Here is a 27713-nt window from a genome sequence, read left to right on the forward strand (position 1 = left end):
TGCATTCCTATTCTGTCTCTCGCTCACTGTGTAATACCCAAATTAATTGCCTTCCCCTGCACCCATCGAAGGCAATGGCAAAACTTCGATTGAATTCACTGGCACAAGATGAAGCCCTAAGAGTCGTCTTTGCCTATACTGCAGCTTTTGGCCAACTTTCTAACTTGGTAACATGACAACCTCAACCCAAAGCCTGACCCGTTTTGATGCAGTTCAATTTAAAAACTATCGGTTGTACTTTTGTATGTATGTCATTAGAAGAGCATTTTCCCTCCAGTGCCAGGCAAAAAGTCAACATTTGCATTTAAATGGAGCTTTTGCTACACAACAGAAGCATGTTTCAGAATTGCTGCCCAGAGATTCTGTAAAAAAAAAAAAACCAAGCCAAACAAGGCACAACCCAGAGTGCCGTAAATAGTGGAGGTGTTGTTTATGCATGCAAGAGTGTACCCACCGAGATGTAATCTCATGCTCGCAGGAGCCTCCGCTTGTCAGAGATGGAATGATAAGAATTAAATATTACATGCATTCAACAAGCCCGCTCTAAAATGAAATATTACTGAGCACGTGTAAATAATTGATAGGTGAAAAGTACCCCACGGATCAATCATCCTCAGTGGAGCAAAGAGGAACAGGGGGACCCGTCAGGAATGTTTGAAAACTGCCGTGACCTTGAGAGAGATCAGCAGAGCAAGTCGCTCCTGGGTTTTAATGGAAGGCACGGTTCACATGGTGCAATAAGTGACTCAGTGATTCCTGCCATTATGGGGATGTAAGTGAGAAGGGCTTGGCAGAGGAGGGGTGATACCCAGAGAGTTTGCCCCAGCAAAGGACAGAGGGTACGGGTGGGAGGATGGGGTCGTGTTCCGGGTGATTTTAGGGATGCGGGTGGGAGTGGAGATTCAACTTGGCCAGAGTCCAAGTGTGTGAGCCCAACAGTATCAGGACAGGATACTCATTGCGTTGTGACACGAGCTGGGTGAACATTTTTAGCCAACGTTTTTTTCTGGCGAAAAACGCAGATTTGGTGACATCGAAGCGTTCCGTGAATTTGTGTCGATTCCACCAAATGGTTTGTTTAAAACAAACAGAAAAAATTGCAGTGTTTCGTTCTGATGTTCCCCAAATCAAACTTGGTTTGAAATAACTGCATTCCGAAATGTCTTTTAGTTGTGTTTAAAAAAATTCAAATGTGATTCAAAATGACCAAAATAGACAGGAGATGTCAGATACTACGGTGATACAGCATCCTGTGTCGAGTTAGAATAGAACGTTATCCAGTCGAATTGTTTCGTTCAACCGGCAAGAAAACATTTTCCATGTTTTGACTTGCCAAAAATTTCAAAAAAATATTTGTTTTCAGCTTGACCCCAAATGATTTCTTTTTCTCTTTTTGAAATTGCCAACAAACCAAAAAAATCTGTTGTCCGCCCAGCTGTAGCCATGAATCAGGGAGGAGCTTTGTCTAGTCCTTAGCTTTCTGAACAGAAACCATTTCTCAAAAGCCATGTCCAAGTGAGGGGGCAGCGTTTCTTGGCAGAGAGTTTAGATTAAGGTGCCTGTGTTTCTCTTTTGTGCTTGCAAGCTAAACAGAGTATATTAATAGTCCAGGATGGGGCTGTGGGGGAGGAGATGTCTGTGAAGATCTTTTAAGGAGGGGAACTTCTGGAAATATTAGCCATTCAGTTCACCTGGTCCCTTCCAAATACCAAAGTTTTAAGATTATAAGAACATAAAGAACGCCCATGCTGCGTCAGACCAATGGTCCATCTAGCCCAGTGTCCTATCTTCTCACACTGGCAATGTCAGATGCTTCAGAGGGAATGAACAGAACAGGGTAACCAAGTGATCTGTTCCTTATTGTTCAGTGCCAGCTTCTGGCAGTTAGAGGTTTAGGAGTATCTGGAGCATGGGGTTGTGTGCTGATCGTCCTGGCTATGAGCCATTGATGGACCCTGTCCTCCATGAACTTACCTACTTCTTTTTTGACGCCAGTTATACTTTTGGCCTTCACAACATCCCATGTCAACGAGTTCCACAGGTTGACGGTGTGCTGCATGAACTACTTCCTTGCTTTTAAACTTGCTGTCTTGTTTTATCAGGTGACCCCTGGTTCTTGTGTTCTGTGAACACAGCTTTGTTCACTTTCTCCATTGCAGTCATGATTTTATATATCTATAGATATCATATCTGCCCTTCGTTGTCTCTTCTCTAAGCTGAACAGTCACAGTCTTTGCAATCTCTCCTCTAGTGGAAGCTGTTCCGTTCCCTTAATCATTTTTGTTGCCCTTCTCTGCACCTTTTCCATTTCTAATATATCTTTTTTGAGATGGGGCATCTACAACTGTGCATGGTATTTAAGGTGTGGGTGTTCCATGGATTTATAGAGTGGCATTATGATATTTTCTGTCTTATTATCTATCCCTTTCCTAATGGTTTCTAACATGCTGTCAATTTTTTTAAAGTTACCACCATAGGACCAATGCATTTCTGTCGGGCGGGTTTAGCAACATCAGAGAGGGGGTGACTCTATCATACTGGGAAATCAACCCAAACCTCCAGTCAGCGTTAACAAAGAGCACCTGGAAGCCCCCGCTGTGACACATCAGTGTTTAATCACATGATTCACTAGACCCTGCTTTGCTGAAATCCTGTTCAGTGGTGTGTCGTGGGCCTTCCCCGCCGTTGCAAATTGGGTGCTGGCTTTCTCGGAGAGGGGGGACTGCCAGCTGAAAGAGGGGAGTTAAAGGGAACGGTCCATCTGGCAGAAGGTTGTGTCTGTGTTTGCATGAAGGGATGGGGAGATCGACTGTCATCTTTGACCTTATTCACATTTCTCCCTGTTTAGGTCAATAGCATCTCCTCAAATCCCCGCTGTGGTGCCTGTCCTGTCAGCACCTTTGATTGTGTCCTCCCATGCATGCACACACACACACACACACACAAGCATCTTCAGGTGCCAGAGGGATCAGATTAACTGACAGTGTGGAAAAGTAACACAGCTGGTATTGACCGTGTGCTGCTCACAGTGTAATAGGACCTGCTGGTGGAAAATTAATAGCTCTGTGGATGCAGAGCCCTCAGACCCCCCCGACCCACTCTTCCACCCCTCCAGCTCCGGCCACAGCAAATCTAGCAAACACCTTTGTCGGTTCAGCTGTGATTTTAGAAATGGATTGAATTAAGATTTTTTTTTTTTTTTAAAGACTCAGTTGTCACGATCTGTACCTGAGACGCCGCCTGAGCTTCGAACTCAGCAGGGGCAGTGGGCTGAGGTATTCAGGTGTGCATGACCGTTAGTGGCTGAATCTAGTCGTCTTATTAATGGGTAAGGCCGTGTGAGGAAGCATGGCCTAGCGGTGAGAGTGCCAACCTGGGACTCTGGAGTCCCCCAGTTCAGTTCTTGCCTCTTATTCGTAAGGACATCCACAGATCCAAGGCATTGGAGTCTCTGCTCCGTGTCGTGAATCTGTGCACGTCGTTCCTGTGAGAAAGGAAAACGTCATGTAAGACACAGCTGGAATTTTCCTATTCTGCCACAGACTTCCTGTGTCTTCGGGTAAATCACCGAGTCTCTCTGAGCCTCAGCACCAATCCCTCCCTCACGGGGGAAGGATAAATGCATCAAAGACCTTGTGGCACTCGGAGGATGCAGTGATGGGGCGGGGAGGTAGATAGATCCCAGCTACCAATCTTGAAGGCTGGGTCACATTTGGATGTCCCGTTTCAATAATTACAACGGGTGAGGCAGTGTGGCCTGGTGGATAGGTACTGGACAGGGAGTCCCAGTTCAGACTATGGTATTCCTAGTTCAGTTAGATTGTTCACTAAATTGCTGGGTGACTTGGATAAGTCTCTTCACCTAGGTTTCCCCTCCCACCCTTTGCGTATGTACAACACCGAGCACAACGGGCTCACGAGTTCGTTTAGGGCCTTTACGTGCTATTGTAATACAATTAGCAATAATTAGCCGTGTTCCACTCCACACCTCCACCTGCCTCCCAACCCTGGATCTACCCCATAAGTTCTCTTCTAGTCTTTTCTATGTGGGTTCTTATCCCATCCTCAGCACCGTAGTATCTGAGCACTGTCCCGTGTGCTTTGTTCCTTTGTCCCCTGAGACAGTGTCGTCTCCTCTACCCTAAGGACACAACTCATCCGGGCAGAGCCCCATTATGTCTGAGCAGCCGTGTTGTCACCCGTGCTCGCCATCTCCGAGCGGAAGGCAGCCTCTTCCGTGAGCTGAGCCTGGGCCACTGAGGGCCACCTGGCAGATGTTTAACTTAGACCAGCAGTTCTCAAGCTGTGGGGCGGGCCTCCCAAGGGAGGTGCAGGAATGTGTCGAGGGAGGCGCGCGCTGTGTGTGTGGGCGGGTTGTTTGGGTCCGTGTTTTGTTTTTGAAGAGCTCTGGCTATCCGCCTGGGGTGGCTGGGGCTGGTGCAGAAGGGCTGTGCACACCTGGGAGGTGGGGATAAAAGGGACAGCCGGAGCCTTGCCACTCGGGAGCTCCTTCCTCCTGCACCACCTCCGATTCCCTCACCGGGAGCTGGCAGGGCTCCAGCTGGCAGCCCCGGGTAGCTGCAGCAGTGCAGACGTACGGGCAGCAATGGGGCGCTAAGTCTGCTGTGGAAAGCGGTGTTGACGGATGCCACTTTTCCCATGGCCACCCTTACTTGTGTGCTGCTGCCGGCGCGGCGCTGCCTTCAGCGCTGGGTGGGGGCATATGTACTTGTTGGGGTGTGGGGTGGGGCCTAAATGATACAGCCACGAAGAAGGGGGGCCAGATCAGATACATTTGAGAACCTCTGACCTAGACGTACCTGCCCCTTTCTGTAGCACAGCAATGACTGTTCTACCGAAATGTGCTGGTGAATATAGACCGCGGCATGGTGAATGCTGGGCTGCCGAGGTTACCGGGTACATCCAGGGGCAGTCTACCGGGCGTGCAGGTACCCTGCCCATTATTGCTCCTGATGCATTTCACAGGAACATTTAACCTGTGATGCCTGGTGCTCTAACTTCAACAGCAGTGAACGGGCGGAGATCGAATGACAGCAGCTAGGCTGCTGGTGTACTGAGACCGCTCCATCATACAGACCAATATGGCCTCATTGTTTCTTGTACTCCCTCATCGGTCTGCCTGTCCCTGTCAGTTGTTTCATTTTGTACTTAGATTGTAAGTTCCTTGGGGCAGGGACAGCCTTTTTGTTGTGTGTTTGTACCGCACCTAGCACAGTGGGACCCTGGTCCATAACTAGGGCTCCTCGCTGTACGGTAATGCAAATAAATACAACTGGAACCTGGCCAGGACTGCAGGCATATTGCCCAGTTCTTATTAAACGTGCTGTGGGAAATGTCATAGCCACACGATCTGGCACCTTAGATTTGCCCTCCTGAGAAGTTGTCCCCATGTTTTCAGTCTCTGTGCTTTTCCCAGACACTGAAGTGATAGCACCTCCAGCTGTCCTTCACCCCGATCGCCACGCTGGAGCGCTGGCTTGTACTGGCGCAGACAACAGCGTGACACCCGCTGGATACTGCTCGCTGCAGTGTCACGGAGTTATTTACGTCCAGACTGGGATCTGATCCCGAGAGCAGCGGCTCTTTCACCTTTTAATTCTAAGGACTAAGCTGCAACGAGATGTCCCCAGCCTGTCCCTTTACCATGCCTGGCTCTCAAAATAGCACATACTGCAGGCAATACGGTAGGGTTGTACAGACCCACTTGTAATCCTGGGACAGCCCCCACCTTCCTGGCTGGCAGGTCTTTAAATGCCTTCCACCCTTGATAGATGGCTACTATTCCTGCACTTTGCATCAGGATGTGGCACCGATATAAAACTGTTGGCCTGGCTGTCTACTGTGCACTACAGAGCTCCTTCAGGGCCATTTACAATAGTCTCTACCCTCGCGGTGGACCGCACGCTTGAGCCAGATGAATGAGCTGGCCTGTAAACATGTCGGCTATTGGCTGACTTGCTGCACGCCCCGCTGGTAAGATGAATTCCCATGGAGCCGGGAATTCAAGTGCAGTTGATCTGGATGAATGGTGGCCTTATGTGTATGACACAGAGAGGGAAAGTACAAGGGAGATGAGCCGGTCAGGGATGGGAAGGAGCGACTTTAAAGAGGGAAAGAGGGAAGTTGGGGGGCCAGACCCCCTGGTGGTGTAAGCTGGCCCACCTCTGACTGCAGGGGAGTTATGCTGATTTATACTAGCTGGGGATCAGACCCAACGGGCACTGTCACAGAAAGTGGAATCTGGAGAGCATGGCTCTGGGCCCCGTTGTGCTAGGCGCTGCACAAACCCGGAACACAAAGACAGGCCCTGCCTGTGATGGGATGTTCCTCCCACACCAGCCCTGAAGGGGGTCAGGAGACCCAGAAGGGGCCAGTTAGCCAAATAGACCTCACCTGGGGGAGAGTCACGGCTGATAAACTCTAATGGATGATGAAGTCCAGCTGAGCTGGTATAAAACCAAGAAGTGGAGAGCAAGACGGGGCTGCAGGGAGGAGCTCTGCAGTCACTTCCTAGAGCGGCAGGGACTTGGCTAGCTACAGGGAGGAAGTCTGGGGAAGAGTAAGCCCTGGGGTCCTGCCTTGGACTACAGACGCTGGCAAGAAGCCAAGAGGGACGAAGCAGCCATGAGGAGTGGAGGAAGCTCCAGTGTAAACCCAGTGGGCCAGAAGATAGAGAAGTGAGATAGGAAATTGCCCAGGGAAGCAGCAACAGGGTTGGAGCTGGGCTTAGGGTCTCTGGGCTGGAACCTGGAGTAGAAGGTGGGTCCGGGTTCCTCTACCAGCCACTGGGGAAGTGGTATGGTCTGGGCAGAGGATTGGAAGAAGGCCTGAGACAATTTGTTCAAAGGGACTTTGTTACCCTAAAAGGGGAAAACGATAGCGACGTGGCCGGAGGGCCAAGCCGCGAAGAGGGGGCACCCTGAGCTGCAAAGGGGAGCAATCGAGTCCACAGAGAGAGGGAGAGAGACCTAAGGAAGGGCCGTCAGCCTGGTTGAGAACTAATCCCCAGATGAGCCACAAGGAGGTGTCATAGCGGCGAGTAATGAACCCTGGGGCACTGCCCCAAAGAGCTTACAATCCGGGTATTGACACTGATTACCGGAGAGAGCAGCTTAAACTACGTACTGAGCTCCACCGTTCTAGACCCCTACGCCGTCACTGCCCCTCTCAGCAGGACCAAACCTCACCAGTAGCCACCACTCAAGGATCGGACCTGGCACGTACAAATGTAACTGGCAACCAGCACCGGCGGGACTTTGCAAGCAAAGCAGAAGCAGAGAGAATGAAAGAGCAGCATTATTCTCACTACTCTGCGAAATGCCCGGTGGGTGGGGAGAGAGCTTTTCCGGAAATACTTGTCTTTGTGCTAAAAAGTGGAGGAGAAAAACTGGTTAATGACTCCAAGAGAAAGGAGAAAAACAGCAGAACCGTGCTGCTGTTTGCCATCCGCTAGAAATACGCTGTCAACGCAGCAATCAATGTCCCTCTGTCGATGCCTGCTCCGTGTCCACCATCCCCACCCAGCATACATTGACAGCGCTTGTGGAACTTGCCACGTCAATAAAGTTCTCTGAATTTGAACGTGAGTGGTGTAGGGGGTGTGGGGAGAGAGAGCTAGAGAGAAGGAGGGAGTTATTGGTGGAGTGAGTTGAAAGAGAAAAGAGGGAATAGAGTCAGAGAGGGAATGAGTTAAGAGAAAAAGGGAGAGAAAAGAAGGGATTAACAGAGGAGGAGAGAGACTTAAATGTGGGGACATAAAGCATATGCTCTTCTGGCTGCTGGGGTAACTACTAGGAGACATGAAGTGCTAAGCAGGGAAAATGTCACACAGCGCTCACACAATGTTTTAAGGACAGGCCCCTAGGCGTGATTCTCATTGGCTGGCAGAAGGCATCACTCCTCCCCGAAACCTTGCTAACCTGCACTTAAGTGCAATAAGATGTTTCGGGCTAATTGAGATTCTGCACCACAGTCAGGAGACATTTGCTTCAAGTAGCGCTTTAATTGTCTGCTCCCTAGGCTGGTAACAGAGTCTTTCACTCCTTGCATTATTCAGGCAGACACGAGAGCTCAACCTGTCCCTTTAGGTTTGCTCCGCTCCCTTCTCTGGGTCTGTGCTCTGCTATTTCTTTAGCAGGGGTGCGTGTGTTAGCTGCACACAAACTCACACACAACCGGGCAGCAGAAAATCCCACAGTTCATGCTGTTTGGATGCAAAGGATTGGTTTGGCTTATTACAGAAATAGGGATTGGCTTGGAAGCATGAGGTTGAATGCAGATTCAAATGCCTCCACGGTCTTCCTTCTCCCCCTAAACACAAGGGACCCCCCCACCCAGCTGCATGAAACCTCTCCCCATCCTGAAACCTCCCAACCGGGCTGCAATTATTCCAGCGATGAGCCGGAGCCATGGGTGAGAGAGGAGGGCCTGATTCTGTCCTCACACCGTTTCAATGCAGTAGAGCTGCACTGAAGTCTGTGGGGTCACATCCGTATAAACCTAGAGTGAGATCAGAATTGGGTCCTGAAAGTACCAGGTAAGGCAATGCACCCTGGGTGGCTGAAAAACAGAAGCGAATGAAATCATCCACGGCCAAGGCAACCACAGAATGTTTTTTCACTCCCTTTGAACTGAGTTCTCTTCCTCCCCATGGCCCACGATTTATTCACCAGCGGCTCTCTCTGCTGGCCAGTCCGTGGAACAGCAAATAATGACAGTGCTATGAGACCCTTTGGGATCAGCCAGGCAGTCTGAAGGTCGAGCTGAAGTCAGGGTCTGGTTTGGCTCTTGTGTGTCCAACCTCCCTCTAATGTGATAACCCCTGTCCAGTAATGGGATGCATTCTGAGAATAAAAGGTTCCGAAGGGGATACGGCCATGTCCCCGCCTGGGGTCCAGGATCCAGCGTGATATCCATTTAACACTGGATACCTCTTCCCGCCAGGCATGGTGTACTGACTTGCCCTCTGGACAGAGAAACTGGGACTCTCCAAACTAATCAGCCTGGCTAATGGCTCGTTCCTATTCGAAGAGACGCTGACTGGCTCTTGGGTTGGTGAGGACAGGAGCTGAGATTGGCAATGTGGGCGCAGAGCTGCCTCCCTTTGGGATAAGCTTAGCACAGCTCCTTCTGGTCAGCTCAGCGGGGACGGCTGCCTTTGCACACATGTGATGGTAACAAGGAGACATTTTGCATTTTCTGTTGCACATCCCATGATCTCCAACCCCTTTGCCGACATTAATGAACATAGCCTCCTATCCCATCCTGTGAAGGACACTCATCTTGTTTTCCCCATTTTGTAGACGAGACTAGGAAACTGAGGCATAAAGAAAACAGCTTTTCCAAAATTGCACAGGCTGTTTCTGGGGGAAAGAGATCCCAAGTCTTTTGACTCCCAGCTCTGTACTGTAGCTACAAGACCATCCTTCCTCTGCTGGCTTATACCTGCCTGGAGACCACATAGCTTCAGGTTCAAATCTTGGTTGGGGTAACATGGTCAACAAGCCTCAAAGGGGGGGTCTGCAGACTAGCTAGAGTTGGTCTGTTTGCTGGTTAGCAGACAAGACACCCGTAGCAAGGAATCTGCTCAGTGCCCACAATCTCCCTTCATCAGACCAACGGGTCCTTCCTCTCTGAGAGTTACCTGGCTTTGCTATGCGATTTCTTTTCATTCTGACCACATCCATTTCCCTGCTCACATCAGATGCCATCCATCACTTCCCTAGCTCCTCAGTCACTCTGGCTCTCTATAATCATGCAGTTGGTTAAGAAGCAGGATAGACCAGAATTCTTATCTGTTTCCTCCCTCTAAATCTCAGCCCTTGGAAAGGAGCAGTTCCCCAGATGATAGAGAAATGCATTTCACTTATAGACGCTCCAGAGATCTTTGGGGGTCCATCTGCCTCTTTGACTTTGGTGCCTGGCAGACATACAAGTGGAGGAGGACAAACGCATTAGCTACGAGATGGGATGCCCTGAACTGATGAATCTCAGAGTACGTCTACTCTCGGGATGGAGATGTAATTTCCAGCTCGGATAAACATACCCATGCTAGCTCTGATCAAGCAAGTGTGCTAAAAATAGAAGTGTAACCATAGTGGCATGACTAGTGTGATAGGCTAGCTGCCCGGGCACGATCCTGTCTGAGACTCCAAGTACGTGTTGGGCATCTAGTCCCTCCCACTGCTCATGAGGTTACAGCTCCACCTCTATTTTCAGAGCACTGGCTAGTTGGCTATGTCTGCCAATCTATTAGAGTTCTTGGAGGGGATCAAAAAGCATGTGGACAAAGGGGAGCCAGTGGATCTAGAGCACTTGGACTTTCAGAGAGCTTTGGACAAGGTCCCACACCAAAGGATCTTAAGCAAACTAAGATGTCAGGGGATGATAGGTGTTGAGCCAGGGATCAATTCAGATTAATTCATGTGCTCACAGCTGAGCACCCTGTGACCATGCCAGTGAAGACCAAAAGTCAATATCTTCAGTGCAGAGCTATTGTTTATTGAAAAGCAGATATCACAGACAAATAGAAAGGACTATACAACGCCTCTCCTTAGTAAGCCTCAATTTCCCAAGCATAAACCCTCAGTAACTATGCTGGCCCCACACAGTATCCTGATTGGTAAGCAAAGCGGGATAGCTACCACTCCTAGGTGACGACTGTCTCTTCCTCCTTCAGATTCCCTCAGGTCCTTGGTCTATTTTCTGAGTCCCTCGTAGTGGGGTCTTGGCTACCCAGAGGCCCTCTGATCTATGATCCCTCAGAGCAGGGTCTAGGTTATGCCAAGGCCCTCTGATCTTAATCCTTCTTCTGTCTGACAGTATCACTGGCTCTCTAGGGTATATGAGATATAGGTAGAAAAGCTAGCTGCCATGTGATCTTCCCAATATTTATACCCTCTTCCCAAAGAAGTCTCATGTCCCCAAAATATGCTTTGCCAATGAATGATGTGGCATATTCCAATTCATTCATAATTTGGGAGGGGGCTGCAGGGATTGGCTGATATTCACTGATCGTGGACTACTCCCCTCCAGGCATCTGATGTCACGGCATTCTATAGAGTCATGTGACCCAGGTCAGCTCGTCCCAGATTCGCCATTACACGCCTCCACATGTACTCACCAGGTGAACTGGCCATTGGCTGGCCGTGACCATTGGTCTTCCACATCAGCATAGCTGCTTACACAGGGTCTGGACAGACATTTGTGACACATGTTGATGCCAAGTGCAAGTCTGGCCTTTGCAGTGATTTTCCACAGTCTAGTGCTGCAAGGCCCTGCTCCCAGAATCCACTAGCACTCAGGCTCCCCCAACTTGTCCATTGTGATACTATAGAGTGATTCAGCACTGTCCCAACAATAGGGAAGGTCCTCTCATGGACCAGTAACTGGTTAAAAGATAGGAAATAAAGGGTAGAGATAGATGATCAGTTTTCACACTGGAAAGCGGTAAATAGCAGGGTCCCCCAAGGATCTGTACTTGGACCTGTGCTGTTCGACTTATTCATAAATGATCTAGAAAAGGAGGTGAACAGTGTGCTGGCAAAGTTTGCAGATGATACAGAATTATTCAAGATGGTTGTGTTCAAAGCTGGCTATGAAGAGTTACAATAGGAATCTCACAAAACTGGGTGACTGGGCAAGAAAATGGCAGATGAAATTCAGTGTTGATAAGTGCAAAGTAAGGCACATTGGAAAAAATAATCCCAACTATACATACAAAGTGATTGGTTCTAAATTAGCTGTTACCACTCAAATAAGACATCTTGGAGTAAATGTGGAGAGTTCTCTGAAAACATCTGCTCAATGCGCAGTGGGAGGCAAAAAAAAAAAAAACCTAACAGAACATTAGGAACATTAAGCAAGGGATAGATAATAAGACAGAAAATATCATAATGCCACTATATAAATCCATGATACGCCCACACCTCAAACACTGCATGCAGATCTGGTTGCCCCATCTCAAAAAAGATATATTAGAATTGGAAAAGGTACAGAGAAGGAAATGATTAGGGGTATGGAACAGCTTTCATATGAGGGGAGAGTAAAGAGACTGGGACCATTCAGCTTGGAAAGGAGACGTCTAATGGGGGCTCTGATAGAGGTCTATAAAATCATGAATAGTGTGAAGAAAGTGAAGAGGGAAGTGTTATTTTGCCCTTTCACATAACGCAAAAACTAAGAGTAACCCAGGGAAATTAATAGGCAGCAGGTTTACAATGAACATAGGGAAGGACTTCTTCACACAATGCAGAACTTGTTGCCTGGGGATGTTGCGAAGGCCAAAATTGTAACTGGCTTCAGAAAAGAATTAGATCAGTTCATGGAGGACAGAGTCCATCAGTGGCTATTAGCCAAGATGGTCAGCACGCAACCCCATGCTCTGGGTGTCCCTAAACCTCTGACTGCCAAAATCTGGGACGGGATGACAGAGGGTGGATCACTCGATGATTGCCCTGTTCCCCTCATTCCCACAGGCCACTGTTGGAGGCAGGCTACTGGACCACAGATGGACCATTGGTCTGATCCAGTACGACCATTCTTATGTTCTTACCCAAATTAGCCATTCTCTCAGTCACCATGATCAGCACTCAGAGTCCTATCCCATTCCACCTATTGGGTGCAGTGTCCCTAGTTTATTCCCCACACACTCAGACATGCTTAATTTCCAGCTTCCCACTGAGGTCCAGGGGCTGGGTACAGTCCTTCCTAGTGGTCTTAGATCACGCTTGGGGACTCTGGGTTTGTCTTCTGCAGAGGGCTCTAGTTCCATGGCGATTCCAGTGCCTTAACTCTCAGCAGAGTTCTGAACCCACCTGCAGCTTGTATGGTAACTTATCACAGGGGATCACTTTGTCCCCGAGACCCTGAGTTCAGATTTTTAATGCATCTTGGGAACTTCCACGCATGCTGTGATTTGCACCAAGGTTCCAGTTTACACACGCATGCAGATGTCACTTCTCATGCAGGGCGGGGGAAAGACCTTGTAGCTAGTACTCAAGTTCAGCCTGGGGCTGAGATTTGCACTAGTGGCTGGGTAGTTTCTCTTACGGTCACTGGAGTCCCAGGGGAAAGGTGCAATTTAAAGCCCCTCTCCCTGTGACTGGCATGCCACATCTTTCTTATCCGCAGCTCTCCCTTTCAGCTAGCAGAGCGCAGAGCATCACTGCCGCAATACCAATAAGCCAGGCAGCTGCAACATTGCTTTGTAGCCTTTGCTGTGGTGTTTGTTTTCAATATCAAAGGCATCCTCTGACAGTGCCCCATCTCCTCCAAAATCATCTCCCTCATCAGAGGCAGGTTGTTGCTGCACTGACACATCTATGAGAGAGGCACCCAGTGCTCTTTCTTGTCAAAGCAGCTCTGGGACGTGGGGGTGGTTTTTGGATTAGAATTCAGGCCGCTGCACCGGGAGTCAAGAAAGGCAGTTCGGGAGGTGTCAGGGACTGGAAGGCAGAGGCAGAGGCTGTGGGAGTGGATGATGCATTACTCCTTTTGCTAAAATCATGAGCTTTAATAAATAGAGAGTGAGGCGAGAACAGGGGGAGGAGATGTGTTTGGCGTGTAAATTTCAGCTCCGCTGCTCCCATGTGGGAGGCAAAGCCACTTGTGTCAGTTTCATCCCATTGGAACAGTGATGGCAGGTGATAGAACATTACCACCAGCTCCGGCCTCATCACCTCACAAGCCCTCAGCACCCCCTCCCATTGCCCCCTGCCCTGCACCCAGCCACCAGCAATAACCCCCCACGGCACCTCCTTCCCAGTTTCTTACACTGATCACAAAGCGTTGTGGGCTTTGGATGTGTCACGGCAAGGAACAGTGGGTGGTTTTTGGGTGCGGGATGGGGATAGGCGAAGAGTCGCTTGCCTCTAGATAGCTGGAGGGCGGACTAAAACACGGGCTGCTCCAGGTGCAGTTTCTGTGTAATCCAAGGGCCCCAGCAATGGAGACAGGAGGGGACAGTTCCAGAATAGACAGGGCCAGACCTCCCTGGGCCAGAACTGCAAAGCTTATGTCAGGTCCTGATCTGAACAAGTGCGAGGCTCTCTGGAGCTGAGACTTTTGGGTCAAGGCCAGCTCTACCCCTACCGCCAAGAAGAGCTGATGCCGACTCATAAGCGTAAAGCACAGATGTGTTGACCTATTGGATGAGCGTCTCTGATTGGAGCTACACGTATGTGCTTATTGACATGCTTGGCTAGTAGAAGCCACTCTTGCTTTGCACTGATATACTTAGCAGGAATTTTATCCAGTACTGAGAAATGCATCCTTTGCGAAAAGCCGCTCCGGGGGGCCCACTGTTTAGCCACGTTCAAGCTGTCTTCCCTAGAGCCGCGCTCGGCTCCTTCCAATCTCAGTCCATTTTGGAAGCGAAAAGGAAAACAAACTGTGCAGTCATTTCTAATTACCACGGAAAATAATGACTTGCTGTTTTCTTGTGCTTAATGAGAAGTGCTTGAAATTGATCAATATTTCCAGGGAATTATTAAATTACTTCGCAAAAGCACGACAGCTGTTTTTACAGAAAGAGAAATGATGGGGCCCAGATCATCCCAGCCACTTAATGTGAGTGAAAGCGTGAGGGCAGAACACTCTCTGGGGGTTGCCAAGGGGCATAGCTGCCTCTTGGAGCTACCTACAACTCCCTTAGGCCCATCAGAAGTCACTCTGGTGGCGCACCCTGGGGACTGGTTTCAGTGGGGTGTTGGATAAAGGCCTGGAGACAGGAGAGTGGGGGCAGAGGCGGGGACTACATCTGTGGTTATAGCTGTGCAGTTATCCTACTGGGCAAGAACTGTGCTTCCAGTGACCTTGACTCCCAAGGATCCCCATCCGAGCAGCCCAGGGGAACTCGTTCAGTGACACATCCTGGCTGTGCTCTTGGTGTCGTGCTGCTGAGGGGAGGGGAGACCGGCAGGAAAACACGGAAGGCGCCTCTGCCTGTGTAGATTTCCTTCCATGTAATTCCGCGGGTACTTAGAATCATAGAATATTAGAGTTGGAAGGAACCTCAGGATGTCATCTAGTCCAACCCCCTGCTCAAAGCAGGACTAACCTCAGCTATATCATCCCAGCGAGGGTTTTGTCAAGCCGCAGCTTAAAAACCTCTAACAATGGAGATTCCACCACCTCCCTAGGTAACCCATTCCAGTGCTTCACCACCCTCCGAGTGACAAACTTTTTCCTAATGTCCAACCTAGACCTCCCCCACTGCAACTTGAGACCGTTGCTCCTTGTTCTGTCATCTGCCACCACCGAGAACAGTCTAGCCCCATCCTCCTTGGAACCCCTTTCAGGTAGTTAAAGGCTGCTATCAAATCCCCCCTCATTCTTCTCTTTTGCAGACTAAACAAGCCTAGTTTCCTTAGCCTCTCCTCATAAGTCCTGTGCTCCAGCCCCCTCATCATTTTTGTTGCCCTCCGCTGCACTCTCTCCAACTTGTCCACATTCTTTTTGTAGTGGGAGGCCCAAAACTGGACACAATACTCTAAATGTGGCCTCACCAATGCCGAATAGAGGGGAATAATCACTTCCCGTGACCTGCTGGCAATGCCCCTCCTAATGCAGCCCAATATGCCATTAGCCTTCTTGACAACCAGGGCACACTGCTGACTCATATCCAGCTTTTTGTCCACTGTTACCCCCAGGTCCTTTTCTGCAGAACTGCTGCCTAGCTAGTCGGTCCCCAGTCTATAGCTGTGCATGGGATTCTTCCTTCCTAAGTGCAGGACTCTGCACTTTTCTTTGTTGAACCTCATTAGATTTCTTTTGGCCCAATCCTCCCAGTTTGTTTAGGTCCTTCTGTATCCTATCCCTACCTTCCAGAACTCTCCTGTCTGAGGGGACAGTCTTCCTGGATCTTGCCAGCCCGTCTCCATGACTTCACGTAATTAATAAATATGTATAACGATTAACTAATGATAGCCATTTAGCAAGTGGTTTGAATCTCCCACGCTCTCTCTGGTATTTGCCAGTCACTGTAACATCTAGGCACCGCATTGCCATAATGTCTATTATAAGCTCTTGTGATCAGGACTGTCTCTTAGCGTTGTGTCATTACAAGACCCAGCACAAAGGGTCCCTGATCTCCATGGAGGCCGCTAAGTCCGACTGGAATACCAGTGCTAAATAGTAATAGCAACAAGGGAGTGGAGAAAGCCCTGTATGAATGAGTCTTATTTAGCTGACGTTGTGAGAACGAATGAATGGGCTGGCTGGCCACCGTCTCTGGAACCAGCCACAGTCACTCCAGTTACCATCTTTTGGGGGTTTGGAAGGGATGTAGCTGAGCTGAATGAAGAGCAGGGAGATTCCTGTTACTAGTTACTGTTGCTAGTATGTGAGATGGCAGGGAGAAAAATTATATTTGGGCCATGCTGCCCGTGACCCTAATCACGCTAACTTGGTGGCCTGTGTGGAATGAGAGTGTGCCGTCAGTCCGTTTGCTAGTGGACAAGTGTCCATGTCACAAATAACCACCATTGCTGTTGCCTGTCCCTTTTTGCTAAGCACCCTCACCTCCCACGCCCTGTCCTCACCTCCAGAGGCACAAAGACAAGAAGTGACTCTCCCAAGGTCACACAGCAGGCCAGTGCTGCCGCCAAGTCTCCTGACCCTCAGAGCAGCGCCAAATCTATATCCAGTGGCAAAGGAAGCCCACAACTGGACTACCAAACAGGCGTCATGGATGAGGATGAACGTGCCCGGGTAGAACGCCCCAGAACTTTGCACACCTTGCCTGCGCTGTCCCTGACTCGACGCAGCTGCCCATCCCTCTGTGCTCATGGGAGCTATGCACCCCCCACCCCCTGCCCTCTCCCCCAAGGAAAAACGCTGCTGATATGCCAAGGGGTGAGCCAGCAACGCCAGCCTCTGCCCGCCAAGGCAGCCGTGATCAGCCGTTTCAGCTGCATGATGGAATGCAGCTGACAGGTCCAGGAGGCAGAAGACACTGAGGGGAGAGACGCTGGCTGACAGCTCGCTTGTTTGCAAATGTTTCTCAGAGGTGCACCCATGCCGTGTGCTTTTGTGTGGCTTTCAACTGCTTTCGTTCCCCTTACAGGCAAAATCTTTAGTCCTGCCATCCCTGGGTGATGTGGGCTGACTTCATGTACCAAAATGCCATTAAATATTTGGCTTCGTAACTGCAGACGCAGCTGCCCTGAACACTGCTCTGGAGTTAGCTGTCCTGATGCATCTTGACAGCTGCTTCATGGTTTTTCATGGAAACCAGGAGGGAAAAGTTGATAGTTTTAGTCATCTTAGCAAGCAGGATCTGCATAGCTCTGTCTCTCTGTGTCTGAGAGTGATTAGCGCAGGGGCCTGGTGCTCAGGACTCCTGGGTTTTTCTCCTCGCTCTTTCATTGTGTGACCATAAGAGAGTCACTTAGCCCTTCTGTGGTTTACTTATCTTCTCTGCAATGGGGGGCGATTAATATCTACATACGTCAGACGGGTGGTGTGAAGCTTCACTGACAAAGAGGAAGGATGTTCTAGTGGTTAAATCACTACTTATGTTTTGGGAGACCTGCGTTCAAATCCCTGCTCTGACACAGACTTGCTGTGTAACTGTGGGCAAGTCACTTACCCTCTTCCGGTACGTCTACCCTGCAGCTGGGAACAAGCTAGACTTGAGCTCGCATGCTAAAATTAGCAGTGTGGAGACTGTAGCTTAGCTGTTAGTGATCTGGTGGGCTTGAGAGCCCAAACCACAACATCCATACTTTTATTTTTAGCACTCTAGCATGAGCCCTGCTAGCATGAGTCTGTCCGCCTGGGCTGGAAGGCTGGGTCCCAGCTGGTGTGTAGACACACACTCTGTGTCTCAATTCCCCTTCTGTTCAGCCACAATCACAGCACTGCCCCATACAGGTATAGGGGTACTGTCAGAATAGAGACATTAAAGATTGTGCGGTGGTCAGGTACTATGGAGACAGGGCTCAGATAAACTCCTAAGATAGAAATAACATTCAGAAAGCAAATTGCAACTGAAAGGTGGACTACCAGGACTGAGTATTATATAATAATATTTAGCTAAGAGTGTCTTATCCAATGATCTGCAAGTGCTTTAAATAGGAAGGTAAGACTTACTCTTTCTGTTTTGCAGCTGGAGAAAATGAGGCACAAAAGTGCAGAGCTGGTTGAAAATGAAAATGAATTTTTGGTAACATTTTGTCCTTTTTTTGGTCCAAATTTTGATTAAAAATGCTATTGGAGCTTTAGATTTGGAAATGTTTTGACCAGCTCAAGTTACGTGGCTATATTGTACTGTATGTCTTTATTTATCTCCATATAGGTATGTATGTCTCTATGTCAACATCTCCCCTCCTGCTTTATACAGAGCTTTTAGATAATTTGAAGAAGCAAGGTATTATATAAACCCACATCTTCTGCACAAAAGTCAAGGGTGGAAAGACACATTGGATTATCTAGTCCTTCCTTTGTAGTGAAGGCTGGATTTTTCTCTACATGTCTATCTTTTGATGTTTTGTCTGCTCTCCTTTGAAATAACTTAAGCAATGAGGCTTCCACCACTTTCCTAGGGAGACTATTCCGCAGTCTTATCTGATCTCATGTTCCAGATTAATGTTCCTTTTCTCATTTCCCCCCCGTTATTCCTACAACCCTATAAATAGGCTTGGAAGGATTAGATTCATATCGGTAAATGTCAGTGAACGTCACTTTCACCGTATACACAGAAACCAATGGAAAAATATTTCCATAGATAGCATTTGAAATTTATAGATAGGCAGAATAAGAAAAGTGCTGCTTGGGAATTTATTAGAATTTGATTTAAAGACATCGACTTTGTATATTTTGACATGTGATGTTGAAACTTTGTGTTTTAATGGCTATAAAGCATTAACTTTTAAAATCTCAATATCTATTGTCATGCAATAATTATTGTCTGAGTCCCCCCGCTGCCAGACACCCCCATAATTTTGCACAACTGTGAAAATTGAAACAGATAAAAACTGAAAAAAAAATCCTTCAAAATAAACATCGATATTATCCATTGACATCATTAAAAAAAAAGAATCAAATTCTGTCAAGCCTACTCATAAATAATACCTCTTCTCCCTGGTGTTTCAGTTGCATGGATTCAGTGTCCCATGAAATAATCATGGCTTTATACTTAGTGTGAGTTTCCTTGAAAGATAAGCATGGTGGTCCTGATTCAGCAGCCAGTTCCTATTAAGTGATCTGCAGAGTAGAGATGGATGTAAGCACAATTCTAAATGTTTTGCTGAATTGGACCCTGCTGGTCTTATTTGAAGTTGATGGAAGGCAACAGTTGCTCAGCAGGTTTGAAAATCAGGCTACTTATTCAGGTACCTAAATGTGGATTTTGGCACCCAAATCTGAAATATTGGTCTTGACCTCTTTGTATCATAACTACCCCATATGTAAAACAGGGTAATAGCAACGATAATACAGTAACAAGTCCTCAATCACCTCAGAGTTTACGGTTATCATTTGTCATGTACAGTGGCCAGTTGGAACTTCGCAGTGACGGCAGAGAGAGATCTCATACTTCCTGCTATGCGTAACACTCCATCTGAAGGAGAATCTCCATTAGCAGTATAGGACTTGACAACACAGTTGAACAGTACAGATTCTATCCAGTAGAGGTCAGTAGAGACACACATACACGAGCTAGTTCATTACAACACTCACCTGACTTGCAGGGGAGGTTGGTGTTGTATAAAACATTCATGTTCATAAAAGTGCTTGGAGATCCCCAGAATGAAGATGCAAACTATTATTATTTAGCACCATGTGGAGCGCCGCTTGGATGGCGGTGAGTTGAAAATACATGGACTATTTTATGTCAACTCCTCGCCATTCCTGTTACAAAATATGCATTAAAAGCCTGTCTTGGCATGCTCCACTAGGCAGTTGCATAAATACCTGCAGCAGAAGAAATCTATTGAATGTTAATAATAATAAAAAAGCATGCCATTCAGAGGAAATGCTGACACAAAACGATCTCCAAGTGGTTTTCATGCCAGTGCCCTTGCTAGTCCCCCAGTTCAGAGTACTGACCTTCAAGCCAATGTAGGCCAATTAAATGAGGTTATGGTTTTCGCCTTCAATTTTACTGTCTTCTGTGGTTTTGTTCTAAAGGGCGTTCAGGCTCCAAGGTCACAAATAATAACAATAAAAAGAAATCAACTCACATCCCAAGGTTTTGATCTGCCATTTGAGTCAGTTCATTATTTCAACCTCTAGGCTCCTGTCTAATAGACAGCAGCCATTCATCTGAAAGCAGCCGCAGAGCAACAGGGGAGGAGAGGGGACAAAAAAAAAAAAAAAGAAAAAGATTTAGTCTTCCTAATTGAGAGCCAACTAGGCATGATTAACGTTAATGCAAGTTACGTGCTGCCTCCGACCTCTGCTTAAATATTCGGGAATCACAAAAGGCTTTGGGAGAGGGGGAGTAATGAGGGCAATTAGTGGGAAATGGGTTGTGAGATAGAGATGTTACAGACTGAACTGAGGAAAGGGTGGCTGGGAGGAGACACAAGGGAAGGGAACATCGTTTCATGCGTGTCTGGGGTGAACTCCAGAGTTCAGAGCCAGATATAAACTTTCCCAAGGATCCTGGTGTTCGACACTTTCTAGGGATACAAGGCGGGCGAGGTCACATCTGTTATTGGACCAACTTCTGTTTCTGCACCTCAGATCCCGAGGAAGAGCTCTGTGTAGCTCCAAACTTGGCTCTTTCCCCAACCAAAGTGGGTCTAATCAAAGATCTTACCTCGCCCACCTGGTCTCTCTAATATCCTGGGACCAACACGGCTACAACAGCACTGCAACCCATTTACGGGGAGAGTGGTTATAGGTTAGCGAGACTGTTTCTGCCCACTGCGTCCAGTTCTGGTGTCCACGCGTCACAAAGGATGTTGACAAATTGGAAAGGGTTGGGAAAAGAGCGACAAGCCTGATTCGAGGTCTGGGAAGCATGCCTGATGCTGACAGACGGAACAAGATCAGTCGGTTTAGTTTATCCCAGAGTGTCAGGAATGAGGAGTTGCAGCAGAGCCTAAGCCAGGCTCCGGGCAGCCCAAGAGCACAGCTGAGCCATAGCAGGGCCGCCGTATTGCCCATGCCACCTGTCTGGCCGAGGACATCAGCACCCAACAGCAACAGCTGATCTCTGGCTGCGCTGTGCGTACGTCCCCAGCTGTGATCTCTTCTCTGCCTGCCTTGTTTCCAGCCTTGCTCTTGCTCTGCCCCCATCCGCTCCAGCTCTACTTCCCTGCTGTCGTCCTGACTTCGCCTCCGACCCCTGGATTCAATTCCTGACACCTGCTCTGACCCGCTGGCTCCAGCTCCGACCACTAGGCCTGACCGCCCATGTCCTCGGTCTGTGACAAAGAGAGGGTTAAGGAGGGACTTGATCGTGATCTAGAAGTAGCTACATGGGAAAGCGTTTTCTGACATTAGTGGTTCTCCATCACTTGAACTCTTTAAATCTAGGCTAAACATCTTTCTAAAACAGAGGTCCCCAAACTGTGGGGCGCGCCCCCCCCCCCCAAGGGGGCATGGAGGAACATTTGTGGGGGGTGCATCAGGGCCCGGGCCAGTCCCCATGGGGAGCAGAGAAGGAGCACCACCCAGCCCCACTTGGCGCCCAGCCGCGGTCCCAGCCGCAGCCCCGGCTCCTGGTGGGGGAAAGGAGGTGCCGTAAAAAGTTGGGGGACCACTGTTCTAAAAGATACACTCTAACTCAAACAGAAGTTAGGGGCTTGATCTCCCATCACTGAGACAGGTCCTATGGCCTCTATGATGCAGGAGCTCGGTCTGGATGATCATGATGGTCTCTTCCAGCCTTGAAATCTATGGCTTTAGTAAGGAAGATAAATTCTTGGATCTATAGATGGTTTTGTGGTTCAGGAACTGGCTCAACCACCTACTTTCTGTGTGACCTTGAGCAAGTCACTTCATCTGTCCAGTGGCTCAGCTTCTGTGTAGAATGGGGATAGCACTTCCTGACCTGCCGGGGGTGTTGTGAAGCTAAAAGATGATCATGATTGTGAGATGCTCTGATACTATGGAGATGAGGGCCACAGAGGTACCTAGGCAGATAATGTATGGAGCGCTAAGAACTGCAATGCCTGTCTGTGGTCCCTGCACTGTTAAAACATGAACAATTCTGGGATGCCCAGTTCAGAAGAGACCTATCAACTGGAAGTACTGCAGCTGGTGTTGGTGGGAGACTGAATGCTGAATTGAAGCGGGGCTGGATGTGGCTTGTAAACAAAGACTGTCTCACTGTGCTGACCGGATTGTTTTGGTTTCTTTATTTCCTTGCTGTTGTTGTCTGTACCCAATTAAAATAATTGTCATTAAATTAAAAGGCAGGATTGACTGCTTGGATTTTGGGAGATGTAACAGCTGCCAGCTGTGAAGTTTATCTCCCGATCTTCATGTGAATGGCTTCAAAATTCAAGTGGTGACTTGGCGTATTTCAATTCACCACAGAGGGAAAATGCCATGCGTGGCATTGTGAGTGGAGTGTCACTATCCCAAAGACCTCTACAGTTTAATGACGGGGGCCCAGGAGGAGGTAAACTAGCCTAGTGCTAAAAACAAGTGAGTGTCAGAAGCACAGCTGCGTGAAGTTTTTTCAACAAATAATTTAGTCACTGAAAAATACAATTTCAGGTCAACAAACGGTTCACAAACTCAGTTCAAATTAGGGGAATAGTTTTGGCTGAAAAAAATGGGGGTGGGGGGAAATCCCCCCCCCCCCAATTGAAATATGTTGATGTTTCATTTAGAAAATTAACTAAATTTAACTATTTACAAACAAAAAACCCATCCCAAATGGGCGAAAAGACCAAAACAAAATAAAACAAAATGTTTTGGTCAGCCTGAAACAAATTTTTTTTCTGATTTTTTGTTTCAGCAACTGATCCACAAAATGAATTATTCGCCCAGCTCTCGTCCTATGTGCTCCTCATAACAGCTGATTTTAAATAGAAGGAGGAGGACCCAAATGCTCTTTACAAAGTAATGAGAGGCTGGCAGAGGGTCATGTTCACGAAAGCATTCAGAACGTTCCTGTTGTCCGCTGTTTCATGGGTTGTAGTATGTAGCCTTGTGAAATTTACATACTGGCTTGGGACCATCCTGTCGGAGAAAACCAGAGCCATTTCTGAGCAAAATTGTGTGTGATGACTGCCATTTCCCAGTTCTGATTGCAGGGGTTGAACTGGGGAACCTCCAGCGCTAACCACATGAGCTGCAACGACTTGAATCGAAGCACCAAGTTTTTAAAGGTATTTAGGTGCCTATAGTGAGATTTTCCAAAGCGCCTAAGCAGGTTCATCTCCTAACTCCCATCTAAGTCAATACCTTTGGAAACCTGACCCTAAAGCCACTAGAAAGCAGCTGTAACAGGCTCCCCTCCTCTGGATTGGGGACAGAGGGCAACACACAACCCACAGTGATCATGTTTGCACTGGAAAAGCTGGTGAAATGGGCCTCATGGGCAAAAGGGACCATCTGCATAGAATCTCATTGACTTCAAGGGGATATTGCATGGTCAAAGGGGTCTGGTCATGTGGATCCCTTTCTAGCACTGGCCACTAGTTTTAGACCTGTTGCTGGAAAGGGATCCAGAAGGGTCAAGAAGGGTTACAGCAGGGAGATCAGATGGCAAATCAGTTTAGGCATGTGTCTATCTTGGTGGAGGCAGTATAAACACTTAGATATTCAGGACCTTCTATTATCTCTCCTGGTTGGAGCCCAGAAGTGCAAAGAAAGCTGAGAAATAAGCAGAGGAAGGGACAGTGCAATAAAAGTTATCCATTTTTTCACAACTGTGAAAAAGAGACTTGCTTCAACAATGAGTCAGCGGTGTGCCCTTATTGCCAAGAAGGCTAACAGCATATTGGGCTGCATTAGTAGGAGCATTGCCAGCAGATCAAGGGAAGTGATTATTCCCCTCTATTCAACACGGGTGAGACCACATTTGGAGTATTGAGTCCAGTTTTGGGCCCTCCACTAGAAGGTTATGGACAAACTGGAGAGAGTCCAGTGAAGGGCAAGGAAAGTGATTGGGGGACTGGAGCACACGACTTATGAGGAGAGGCTGAGGGAACTGGGCTTGTTTAGTTTTCAGAAGAGAAGAGTGAGGGGGGATTTGATAGCAGCCTTTAACTACCTGAAAGGGGTCTCCAGGGAGGATGGAGATAGGCTGTTCTCAGTGGTGGCAGATGACAGAACAAGGAGCAATGGTCTCAAGTTGCAGTGGGGGAGGTCTAGGTTGGATATTAGGAAAAAGTTTTTCCCTAGGAGGGTGGTGAAGCACTGAAATGGGTTACCTAGGGAGGTGGTGGAATCTCCATCCTTAGGGGTTTTTAAAGTTGCAGCTTGACGAAGACCTGGCTGGGATGATTTAGTTGGGGTTGGTCCTGCTTTGAGCAGTGGGTTAGACTAGATGACCTCCAGAGGTCCCTTTCAACCCTCATTTTCTATGATTCTATGATTCCTGTTGCGAGGTCGAGAACATGGCAGTTCTTCTTTTATCTTATCCATCTCAGCCACCTTAGCGGTGCACAAAGGGTTAAGAAACCAGGCATCTGAAAGAAGAGGCTGGTTAGATGGACCGTGTGCTGCATCTCATTCCCAGGGCCAGAGACTGGGGAGATTCTATTAATTAATTAGAGTAAGCAGGAACATTGAAGCCAGCCTCACTTATAGTTTTTATGGTTTTTAATGCTATCATAATGGATTACATCGTAAAGTGCAGGCCTGTTTCAATAACCCATCGTTAAGCAGAGGGCCCTTTGATTGGCAATCAGTTTGGATGACAGAAGTGTATTTTGTTTAACACACTGATATGAAATTACCTTTTAATGCATTAGCGCGATTGTGCATTTTGCTTAACAGTGCATCGAAAAGTGCCTCCGATGGATAAATCACTCACTTAACAATGGCTGCATGGTGCCGGCCTTTGCCATCCCCCCACCCCCTCACCTCATTTCAATCCAACAAGCGGAGGGGGGGAAATCCTTTTAATAGCGTGTGTGAAGAGTTTATTAGCCCTTGTCTGGTTCAGCGTGTCTGGTTACAGATATCCTATTGATCAGCCTGAGCAAGACATCAGGGTACCTGCCATTATGTCACTAGCCTTTGACGTCCTTGAAACACAATCCATCTCCCATCAGGAAATGGAAGAGACAAGTCTTCCTTTTATTGCATACCATTAAGAATGACACCGGCAGGGAATGTGACCTTCAAGGGAAAGAAAATCGCCTTGAAGGACAAACACAAACACTCTGCTATGGGCCAGTAACAACCTACCTGTCCCACTGCTGACACCATCACAAACCATCTGAGTGACAGGGTCATTATCCTGGGGTTTCCATCCTATTCTATATCGGTTTTTATACCGCACTCCTCACTGTAGTATCTGAGCACCTTCCAGCAGTGTATTAAGCAACGTGGCTAACATCTGCCATGTGCTTGTTCTCTGCTAGTATTGTTTGCCATGATTTCAGCAATTCAGAGCACAGGTGAGCCAGTGGTATTATGGGGGAGTGTCATATTTCTGGGGGAGTAGCAAAACAGGGGTTTTGTGTCATTATAAAGTCTGATTTGAAACCCATTGAACCAAAGTAAAAGATTCCCATAGATTTCAGTGGGCTTTGCATCAGGCCCAGAGTGAGGGAATTCCTGGTAAAAATCTGGACACAGTTTTAATACGCTGATGCAGAAAAACTGGAGGAAGGTCAGAGAGAGCAGCTAAAAATACTGCTCTCATTCAGACGGTAAGCAGTTTGGGGCAGGGATGGTCTGCTTTATGTTTCGGCGAGCACATGCTATACGACGATCTGAGGGCTGGAAGGAAGGACTTCTTAGGAAAGATGTATGAAATACGTGTCGCTTGTGTGAGTGATAGTTGAAAAGGGACATGACAATCCCTAGGCAGGCATGTGAAAGGTGTAAAGGAGATGGGGGGTTATTTGGCGTAGAAGGATAATGGGATGGAATTAAGAAAAAGAAAATGTTTCCTGAGTATCAATGACCGCGAGAGCTATCAGCCTGCCGAATAGTCTCCCAAAATTGGTGAATTAGCCTCTTCCCTGATGATTTAAAGCTAGTCTGGACAAAGCACAGGAAAATGTGTGATGCAGAAACCTCGGGTGCAATTCCCAGCCCTGCCCTGGACTCACTGGTGGATTTCATCAGCCACTTAACCTCTCTGTGCATCATTTCCCCAGTGGTAAAATAGGGTAATAATAATATTCTCTTTCCCTCCCTCTTTGCCTGCTGTCTTGTCTGTTAGAATGTAAGCTCATCAGCTCCAGGGTTTCCTTGCACTGTGTCTATGTACAGCACCTGGCATAATGCAGCCCTGATCTCAGCTGGGAGCCATTGGTGCTATTGCAATGTAAATTACAAGCGTATAGGAAGAATCCAGCAGTGGCTTGTGGGATGATGAGCTGGATGAATCAGAGGCTCATTTGCGTCTCGCATTTCCATGCGTCCACGACAGAATTAACAACAAATTTCCTCTATTTGATTAAAAAAAAAAATCTAAATTAAGCAAACGAGCTCATTATCTGTGTTTGTGCCTGAGTGCATCCCAGTTGCTATGCTTCTTCGCCAGCTGATGCCAATCCGACCTGGAGTGTGACCTGTGCCATCTTCAGGTAATTGGAGAGACAGCAGCAGAATAGACAAACTTAGGGAAACAGACGCCTCTTTAATGAAGGTCAATCCCTGTTTAGCTGGGTGTCCAGGAGAACAATGGGGAATGAGCAAGCCACTTGGAGGCAGCCCACAACTGTTAGTGACATCCAGGTTTGAAACAGCAAACACAGATGCCCTGTCTGACTTGCTAAGTCCACTGAATGGGAAGCAAACTCATTACCAGGGGATGTGGGAGATTCTTCATCACCTGAAGTGTCTAAATCAGGCCTGGATATCTTTCTAAATGGAGACACCAGCTCGGCCACAAATTGTTGGGATTGCATCAGAAATTAGCAAGTGAAGTTCTCTGGTCTGTCATCCAGCAGGTCAGAGCAGATGATCTTCTGGCCTTTAAAATCTACGATTGTAACACAGATGCCATTGGTTCTTGGGCATCATCATGGTGAGGCTAATGCTGGAGTGGGTCAGGGTGACTGAATTACCCTTTTGCCCCTAGAAGGAATAACCCTGCAGAGGTGAGTTTTAAGCATGTTGGCCTGAGAAGCATAGGAGAAAGGTGCGCCCCAGAGCCAGCGGTATTCTCTGGATAACTGGAGTGCTTCAGACTTCAGCACTAAGCACGCTTCTAGAGGAGAGTCAAACAGCTCCCTCACTCAGTCTGGATCGCCTGTGGGTCACGCTCAGATATAAACCACTCTTTTTTTGCTGGCTGCTAGATTGTAAAACCCAGCCATGGGGCAGTCATTTCGCTAGCCCCCTTTCTCGATAAAGGAAATGTGGGTATGGAGGCGTTTGCATGTCACGTTGCAGTGAAGGGAGGGAGCATTTTGAATGGGTTTCAGAGGGAAAGGTGCTGAGAATACAACTGAGTTGGTGGATGAGGGTGGTGAGCAAATGTGTGCAGTGTTCTAAGTGTGTGTGTGTGTGCGCGTGTGAGAGAGACAGCCCAGCGCTGCCTCCTGCTGGACGGAATCGGGGCCCGGTCTGTGTGTGTGTGTAAAGAGAGATGAAGCGCTGGA

At 47.9% G+C, this 27713-nt stretch overlaps 1 protein-coding gene across 1 annotated transcript in view; it reads left to right on the forward strand.

Annotated features, from left to right (window-relative positions):
* Positions 1-27713, forward strand: part of ADGRB1 (adhesion G protein-coupled receptor B1) — a 261841-nt gene that overhangs the window by 34404 nt on the left and 199724 nt on the right. The gene's annotated exons all lie outside the window — the stretch shown is intronic.

Source organism: Emydura macquarii, unplaced genomic scaffold (genome assembly GCF_026122565.2).
Source record: "Emydura macquarii macquarii isolate MOO-44397 ecotype Brisbane River unplaced genomic scaffold, CSIRO-AGI_Emac_v2 contig_366, whole genome shotgun sequence".
Taxonomy (NCBI): domain Eukaryota; kingdom Metazoa; phylum Chordata; order Testudines; family Chelidae; genus Emydura; species Emydura macquarii.